General features: G+C 40.0%; 1 long non-coding RNA gene across 3 annotated transcripts in view; it reads right to left on the bottom strand.

Moving 5' to 3' along the window:
* Positions 1–667: 667 nt before the first annotated feature.
* The window catches only part of LOC111251335 (uncharacterized), a 44,066-nt gene continuing 34,907 nt past the window's right edge, over positions 668–9,826 (bottom strand). For all 3 annotated transcript variants that reach the window (XR_015319538.1, XR_015319532.1, XR_015319533.1), the window contains one exon: positions 668–3,353. This is a non-coding gene — a long non-coding RNA (uncharacterized LOC111251335). The remainder of the gene's footprint in view (positions 3,354–9,826) is intronic.

Here is a 9,826-nt window from a genome sequence, read left to right as displayed (position 1 = left end):
AATAAGAATATATTCTATAGCTAGGCGACCTCTATTTATGCTGAAAATGTCTAGCAAGTTTTAACTACAGTTATTGACTGATGCTGTAGACAGACACGATAAACGTTTTTGCTATTCAAGGTGCAGATCATGATAAACCTACCAACACTTCGGCCACCTCTCGTACCCGAATACCTATTCCAACTGTGCTCGATCTCTAAGAAAAATTATAGTCTTTATAATTTAAGATATATTTTCAGTGATCTAAAATTTGATGGGGATGTGATAGCGTTCAGGTATATGACCTTTTAAGAAAAAATTACAAGCTATTAGATTGAGCACTGACGGTAAGTTTAGCGTTGGTTTGTATGGAAGCTTAATCGGTTACTGGGGCATTTTCTATTGCATAACCTTCGAGTGTTATATATACATCTTATTGTAAAATTCCTAATAAACAGAGCATATGTATAATATAAAATACGGGAAAAATCCAGATTTAGGCACAGAAACGCGAATCAGGATTTAAATAATAAACATGCTTCGAACGTTGTACAAAAATGAGTATACTGTATGCGTAAGAGTAGAACGTGTGATTGCCGAAGTTATTGGAAATCGGTGATACAACTATACTGGTTTTGTGTACTGCAAAGTATAACGGAATGATAGCGTGATAATAAAGTGGTAGAAGTAGAGAAGAAAATTCAAGAGATTTTATTAGAAAAAGAGATTTCACTTCAATTTAGGCTTCTGTTCGCGACACTAAAGGGACGCCTGGAACTTCAGTTGTCAAGCGTACGACAGCGAGACCCAGAACGGCGCGACGGCCGCCACAGCCATCGCATGCAGCCGCGAGTTCTGTTGATACCCGCGCGATATTGACTTTCCTGGCAAAGTTACCCAGATTTTCATAGTCGCACAACTCCCCCCCACCCCCCACCCCAATCGTACTCTTGCCTTTTTTTAGACAGGTGTACCAATCCGCCACACATTCTATTAAATTATGAGAGTAACGATCTTATTGATGTACATACTAATTACAAAACTGGTAATTCATTATTCAAATCAACTGGTACGTTTACGGTTGTGAGCCTTATACTTACCTAAAGGCCCATCATTAGTAAATAGTTTAATTTACTGTCATGAAATTAAATTTCACTTGAGCTCCTACAGCGTCAATCGTTGAATCTTATTATGACCTCTTTTCGACTTTATAAAGCGTAGCTTTCTCAAACAGTGAGACACAAACCGGAACTTATGTTTTCGAGGATGACATTTTCATTAAATACATTCTTATCGTAAACCGTACGTATATCCCCCTGTTTCTTAACTAGGTTCCTGTCGCGCGGTTGTCATTGTAGGATATTATGTTTGCCTAAATATCTTCCTACATAGACCTGATAACATTATGAAATGAAAACCGCAAACTTCTTATTCAATAGGCTTTAGGTTTACACGGACGACACACAAATAGCCTGCTGCAATACAGCAATTACGGAAATAAATCAAACAAACGTAAATTTCAATTAAAAAATCCCCATATATTTTCGAACTAATAAGAATAATCTTGAAACATATCATTGTCCTATATGTGATACTTGTGGTTCATATATTTTTCAGAGCATAATTTATACCTCGTCAAATGTGTGGCCCCAATGAATACGCATGTGTAGCATGGATTGAATAGATATGGTTTCCAACTCTATCGTGCGTCCGTATATGTGCCTTATGCTAACCATTTCGGTACACATTTACCTGAGGAGTATTTTCTCCGATTTGTACAAAAGTATATCAGTGTTTAAGTTATAATTCAATACGACACGGCAAGGGTTGATTCGTTCGTTTAGAAAATTGTTTCGTGTAGAAGTATCCATGCGTACCAGCAATAACTAATGCAATTTGATCACCGGTCACGCAGTTGCCAGTACTGATAAATGTATAATACTATTCGGGACTTTCTATGTTCACCTAGCTTAGGCTGGGTTAGGTGAAGATTGATTATGCACATAGATAGCATTAAGCAGGATTCGTTTCATATGCGACGCGGGTCAACCCTACTGAGTTTTTCGCCTTGAAGTGTCGATTGAAACTGAACGACAACTGTCGCCGCAAGAGGATGAGAGGAAATGCTGATGACAGATTCTCAATCCTGTCGTCAGTTTCTGGCACGCCGCTCGTATAACAGAGTAACTACGTGGGATTCACGGCAAAATGCAGAATAATTAAAAGCAAGTGTAAACAAGCGACGAACCAAAGATCGTATATACAGACGTGCTGTCGATATATTTTACAGAATCATCTTTTTAGACGCGTGCGTACGCCAACAAAGGTCATTCCTAAAAGGAGATAAAACATGGGGACGGAAATAGGGGTAAAGCCAGGCCACAGAGGGTATCATCTTGCTGTGATAAAAGCACGCAAGAATACTTTCCGCAATCGGGACTGAAGCTCTCTTTGCCCCCGGCGCTGCCTGTATCTCCCGCCGTAAAAGAAAAATAGTATATACACATGTACAAGCACACAGGTTAAGAGACCGCCTTGTGCAGGATGGACAGGAAAGAGCAGGACAAAAAAGCCACAAGAGTAACTCGACTGGGCGGGAGAGGTTGAAACCAAAAAAAAAGAAAAAAGGAACAAACAGGACTCCTCCTCATCTTTTTCTGTCTTTTGCTTTCTGCTACCTTATCTACTTTCTTTTCGTCGATGTTCTTGTCTTCCGTGGCTTGCGCATCGTGGCGGCCGTCTCCTTTGTAGTGCGACGTTCTCGATGGCAGCGGTGGCAGCTTCGGTGATAGCTGCGATACTCGTAGCAGTGGCCGATTTCACCCGGCCAGGCCGCCGGCAAAGCTCTCACCAGCAACTGTTACTAGAAGCCACCATCCTTCTCTTAATATTCCCTGATGGATAGCCTTCGGCCGGTCGACTGCAATCTCCGCCGAGGCAGAAGCTAGTGTTAGTCATCGTAGTATTAGTTGCAGTACCGAAGCAAGCCTGCGCTGGCACCCGGCAGTCGTCGAGTCAAGGTGGTCTGCGGTTCCAGGAAGCTGCCGAGTTCCCCTCTACACAACAGCCGGGTTCGCGCGTCTATTTTTCCATAAGCTCTCCTGCCCCTACCGGATGAGACATAGACAGAGCTATAGTTCGCCCTGATTAACATTATCTTTATTAACTTGTCGAGGACAACGACCATCGCGGACATTCTTTATGCGGTCTCGCCATCTTTGGCAGCCGTCCAACCAGGCTTCTGCGTGCAGCGATAGCGTCCGAACTTCTGTGGCCTTGCGCAATTCGCCCAGTAGGGGTGGAAGTCTCCGAAAGACGAAAAAAGCGCTGTCACCGACAGCTGCAATTGCCACACACAGGCACAACGATGCGCTCTGGAAAAAAGAAAGTCTAAGTCTTAAGGAATGGGCATCTAGTTATGGTAGAGTATCCAGACTCCTCAGTTGTTTTCAGAGCTACATAACGCTTATGAAGCAGCTCGGACAAATGCTCAAAGACACAGCAAGCTGTGTTCATTGCAGTACAGGTTTTTGTTTAAGCAGTGCATTTTAGTTCAGGTGGCGCCACCATCCGGAGCTTCCGGCAACTAGTGAGGATTCGCCATCGATTGATAGTTCATGTTTCGCTGTTGTGCCACAGAGGGAGCTAGTGCCGCTTCTGAATGAAGTTATGCTAATAACGATACGATAATTACTTCAACGATAATGGTAACGGCCAAATGATTTAAGCATTATTCCTTTTTAATGAAAACGATTCCTAATAGAAACTCCAGTTGTAATCAAGCCTTGTTTAACTCAGCGAAGAGACTGCCATATCAGCTTTTTGCTGTTACGATCGAAACTATCCCCTCAATAGCAAATGAATGTGATTCATTAAGAACATTTTATTGATATTCCCTTTATCATTTAACAATTATCCTGCATTATTTTGGCACTACATTTTTCACCTGAATTTTTTTTACAAATCTATATTCCTTTTTCCACAAGCTCGCTATTTGATTGATTATATTAATTCAATGAGGTTAATATTAATTAGCAACACATTTCTATAAGGCTTTAGTTTCATTTAAAGTGTGAGCTTTACAATGTATTTATAGTGGACTGTAAAAGCTAGAAGAAGTTGTCGTTGATAAAAATATTTTTTTGCCTCTCGAACTCTAATACGAGGCAATCTACCCGACCAGGCTCTCTATGGCATACTGTCCAAAATGAGCCTACTAAGGACGCATTTGCATGCTTCAGTAATTCTTAAGACCAAAATAAGCTCGACAGGTGCGAAATTATTATTGTATAGCAGAGCTTATGTTGAATATGTTAAGAAGCGATTCTGGTCACTTTGATTCGATAAACTTTCATATAACGTTATAATTGCCTTATTACGTGTATGTATAATCTGTGATTTGAAACAAACAAACAAACAGAAATTGCATGCTCCACTGTGTATGCCCAATATGTTCAACTGTCACTTCTATATCTCTGGCAATTCATCGATTAATGTTTCCATCGAGTCATGTCCGGAATATGGCAGAGATCAGATCGCAATATGAAGTAAGTGACTTTTAGGTGTCTTTCGCAGTTTTTAAATATGTGTGAACTTCAAAAAGCATATCACCTTAGCATTAGGGTTCGGTTGTTATTCACGACCTCGTTTATCCTAGATAAGTCGGAGGTCAACGACAAATAAACAACTGATGAAGTACGAGATAGTTTTAAAACAGGCGTCTGCGCACGGTGTACCAGAATCGTCAAATAGTATCGTTACTTACAACTTGAAAAGTAGTTTCTAAAGATTTTAAATTGCCTACCGAATACCCATTTAGAGAGCTTATAATCAATTCAGATGACTTAGAAAATTGGCGATAGAAGATTGAGTGATCCGTTTAGGTTAACTTACCCTATTTGACTTACCTTGAAATTGTATACAAACACTTCACCTGTTTTATAATCGCTTACCAATGCGGATTGGGAATTGATCGTTACATTACGCCCAAGAAAGCTAACTAAGCGCGTAACATATGTGCCATCTTAAGGACGGCTCCAGTCGTTTTTGCATGTTTGGTTTGACGGACTAGGAGTATAGCAAAGGCAAGGCGCTTAGAAAAATTGGGGTTATGGTAAAAAAAATACATCTTTTTGATAAACTTAAATGTAAAGTACTGCGGTCTTTTACCGCCGAAGTTAAGTGGTACCCCCATTTGATTCAGGTGAATACTGTTGACTGTGGTGGTTTCCTGCGACAGACACTCCGTTTGACTTTGAATAACCTCAATTGCTTATATTTCTGACCTCATCATATATAGCCATACCTTCTGCGACAAGAGAGTTTTATCCTATAGAAACTGAACGGAAACCTTTGAACGTGTTCGAAGTCATCCAAATCCATGGTGTTTTAAATAAAGAAAGTTTTAAGGAGAAACGATGTTCTAAAAGAAGAATCGGTCACTACCAGAATAATTATTGGCCAAGTTTTTTCCGTCTATGAGATATACCCAATGTCTTCATCAAAGGGCTATCAGTAACGGAAGAGTCTCAATATAGCTACGTTATTTGAACTAGAATCCATAATGCTTAGTTAAGAAACTTTTCTGCTGCGTTGTATTTATACATTCGTGAGCGAGATCTCAGGGGAATTAAAATTTATCCGACGTAAAAATTTATCGTGCTGCATCATGAGAGTGGATGAAATAATAATGTTTTTACAAAATTATTTACGGTACACTCAATAAGCATACGAAAGCATTTCTAGAAGAGGCACGTTTTTGGTTATTCAGTAGTTTTACTTTAAGAATATATCGTTTATGGAGCATGACTGTTGGGTTCCGCTTTCGCTAAAACAAACGTTTTTTTGCTGGTATAATACCTATGCTATAGCATGTAGCATCAGCATCCAACAGTTCGGCTTTGTTATAAATTGCCAGTATTTATGCATAAACGTTTTTCCTCCACTCGGAGTCAAAAGCCTCTGCAGGGATCACGTATGCCTTGATCTCCCTATGGGTGCCTTTCGGGTTGCCTGCGGCAGTACTCTAAAACAAAAGGCTGACTAGATGAGCATTGTTAACCGAACATGCTCACTGCTGTTCCTGTGTCACGTGATAGCCTGAAATTCGAGGCCGATTCTGTCTTTTCTTTACTTGCACACAATTGTGTATCTAATCGAACATTTCTTTACAACGTGCCCGGGAAGACGGGCGTAGCCGCGTGAGCACGTATCTTACGTCCGTGGTCTGTGGGCCCTAGCATGCTCGGTGATGTATCGTCAGTAGACACGACGTACCAAACATATGTCACTTGTCAGGTTAACAGAAGCACAACCGTCGCTGTCAGGGTAGGACCAACGTGTTCTGGTGAAATTCTATCTTGTAGATTAAATTTTTTTGTAGGAATAAAGGCAACCTGGAATGGGTTTGTGACCGCAGAAGACGATATACAACTCGAGCTAGGAAGAGAATGACAGAGAAACATTCAAGGATTATAAGTGGACCATAGAAGCAGATGTCTTAATTGAAGATCATCCACATGTTGGGAGAATCGCTTACTACCTAGATATAGGCGGCTTTATGGATTCGGCGACGAGATTCGCTTGACTTTTTGTAGGAAGATCTCTGTTGTTGGCGCTGTTACATATGATGTAGTACCAAGCGAGTCTGAGGAAAAACGTATTGTCCCCGCCAGCAAAACTGAACGGACTAACACTACATCGCAACTTCAGTATAATCCCTCTCCGAAAAATAACCGAATTTATTATTTCAATGTGTTTCACTATATTGATGAATACTTTATTGAACTTTTCGGACAGACAAGCTTATAAATTCATACCTAAAAATGCCTAAAAATTCACTGTTTCTGCATATTTACTATTATTGGACATCAATAACTGGAAATAGATAAGTACGATCCTGTTGACTCTAGGCTTTCTTAGGTAGACTAAACAACGGTTCGCTCGAAAACATTGTGCTAGGAGACGCGTTGAAAGATAGGACTTGCAGAAACGGTCCTCTTAAGGTTTTTGATCAATAATAACTTTTCTGTTCGAAGGACACACTTTACGTTAACGTATATCTTCCACGACCAATATTGCATTCTTCAAATACTAACTTGTTTTTTAGACGAGTTGCTGATGAAAATAACAGACTCTGTTCTTTAGTGAATGCGCGTTTTTTTTTAATAACAAATGATCAAAGTAGCGTAATGTTGCAGAAACTAAAATTCATAATGGCGTCAAAAAAAATCTAAGTAGATGAAAAATTATACGAAAAATATATGTAGGGGTATTTAAGTCAACCATATTACACAAATGCTTACTGAGTCATTTTATAAATATCCACCAGTAAGATAAAAACCAACACAGTGTTTTGCAATTCAAACTATAATCTTTGCAGCTATACTTCTAACAAACAGTTCGCAGAAAATAGATGCTAAACCCTTTATAAATTATCTAAAGTGATGACTGCAGTTGTGAGTGCTTTTCACGATCTTATTTCGAACGTTCTCTTGTTATATGTTTCTATCAATGAAACCTTCCACTCAATCTTTTATCTAGACTTATGCCAGCTAACTCTTTGTAAGGATAACCTCTGATATGCAAGGCGGCAATTTTAGGCAACCTTGATCACTTAACTAGGCACTTAATCTAATATTTATAAAAATACTTTTACATTTACATCATTGTCATTCTAAAGAGCGCGTATGAAGCGTTGCAGCGCAACCCATCACACACTAACAATTTTCATTGCAGATCGTATAATGTTATAAGGAAGATATGGCTGATAGTGAAACACCGGTTGAAATGTAGAGAAAGTATGCTCCATCAGTTAGAAATCACTGCGGTAGTCCTAGTGGTGGGTGTACGCTAGGCTTGACAATGAGATGCATGCGCTACTTTTCCTCCTTTTGACCTAATAAAAATCTTACCCCACACTGTGAGATTACAAAGACAGCGATGAGCCCTCGTGCGCTACCCCCAGCGTCATACCGTTTCTGCAGTGGAAGCGCACAACACGTCCAAACCGCGTGCAATAACAAGCGTTTATTTAAACGAGACTAAAAACAAAAAAAGCTAAGACGAGCGTGCGTGACTCGCCGTGACAATAACGACATGATGTGCAATAGCTAAACGAGGGGAGACACGGAATATAATGAGCAACTGTGACGCAGTAGCTAGCTCGCAATGCTTCCAGGATGTTGAATTTATATACATATATAGTTGGAGATCGTAGAGGAAGGGAACAGGCGATAGGTTCCAGCCACTTATTGGAACACGTATTGAGAGGCAAGACGAGTATCATATCGTTTCTCGTTGGAGAATGGATAGGTTATGCTTGCTTGCATATGCAAGTTTGATTCGAAACACGAGAGGGATTTTGGGGCTTATTTGTCAGGCTTACACCAGCTACAAAGGGTTGATCTCCACATATCTATCTGAAGTTTTACTATTTTGTCATTTCTTCTGCTCTGAATGTCAGACCATCGTAAAGTTGCGCTTGCTCACCTGGTTTTATTGGAAGCGAAAACAGTAGCTCGTAAAACTACTACTACGGATGTACGCATATGTGGCACTGGGCCGACCGCGGCTTGAACGTATCTACATGCATGGCCAGCACGTGATTGACAACGACGTATCATGTAAACAATGAATACATCGAATGGGCTGCTTGGTTCAACGATGACAACCGCGCTTTAAGCAAATTTGTCAAGCATTGTTATCGGAAAAAGTTATGGTTCGGGTGAACAAGCACATTTTGAAGAGCATTGTATTGCGCTCTTTGGCGGCGTTAGGTTTGGGTTTCCATCGAATGAATCTTAGATGGTAACCGCCCGCAACCATCCATACCTTGAGGTAGCTATTGGCACATCGTGAATTGCTTTAAAGAGGGTCATCAAGTACGAAAATTGCACAGGCCTGAATCCAAACAAATGATTGACATCATGGAGAACGAGCTCACACAATCAGATCAATGTACTGGAATAAGCACCTGTCGAAGCGATGAGCAATATATAGATTTGCGAGCGATTACTCGACAAAAACAGCGTATAATTGTAACTACAGGCAAACGTATATGACAATAATTACTAGTTCGGAAATGACAATTAATTTAAACAAAAAAATTATATACTGCTATGGACATAACAACACTGTACTATGTACAGATATTAACAACATGCCAAGTCTATACTGTTTCAGCTCATAATTACGTAGAAATTATTACTATATTGTATTAATTATAGCTCCAACTCCTACTAATACGGCCATATTCTAGCCGTTAATATGCCTGTATTATGAGGCCCGTTAATATAACGTTACTTGCCCACAAGTTTTATCCCATATTTCCTGATCGGTCCGTCAACCGTTTGCTCCCAAAAGTTCATCCTGTTAAGTGAGTTGTCGTAAACAATCACGATTGTCTTCATCAATCATTTATTTAGCACACTAATTACGTGCTTCCTCTGCTGTTGGTAAGCCTAACGTTATATACCAGCTTAGAAAAGATCCTTCAAATAATCACTGCGTAGCAACGTCTAACGAATAAGTGCCACCTGACAACTGGCTTTTAGGCAACTGTCGTAATACGCTGGCTCCTACGACCATCGCACGCGTCACTCTGCGACAAATCCAACTACTGAATGATGATTTCACTTGAAGGAATCGTATCATTTTGTTGACGTGTTATGAATCGTCTGCAATGTCCTTGGCAGCTACTATAAATTCCTACATTTGTCCGTAGTACATAAATCAACCGTCGTTGTAATTCCAGTATGAAGCTACTGATATTTAGCCATACTTAGCCTTAACTAACCCAAAACAGGGCCAATGGTTTAGTTTTCTCCGTACTTCTGTAATATATATA

Source organism: Varroa destructor, unplaced genomic scaffold (genome assembly GCF_002443255.2).
Source record: "Varroa destructor unplaced genomic scaffold, Vdes_3.0 BEIS01000001.1, whole genome shotgun sequence".
Lineage (NCBI taxonomy): Eukaryota > Metazoa > Arthropoda > Arachnida > Mesostigmata > Varroidae > Varroa > Varroa destructor.
The sequence above is the reverse complement of the archived record's forward strand: the minus strand, read 5'-3'. Positions and strand labels throughout refer to the sequence as shown.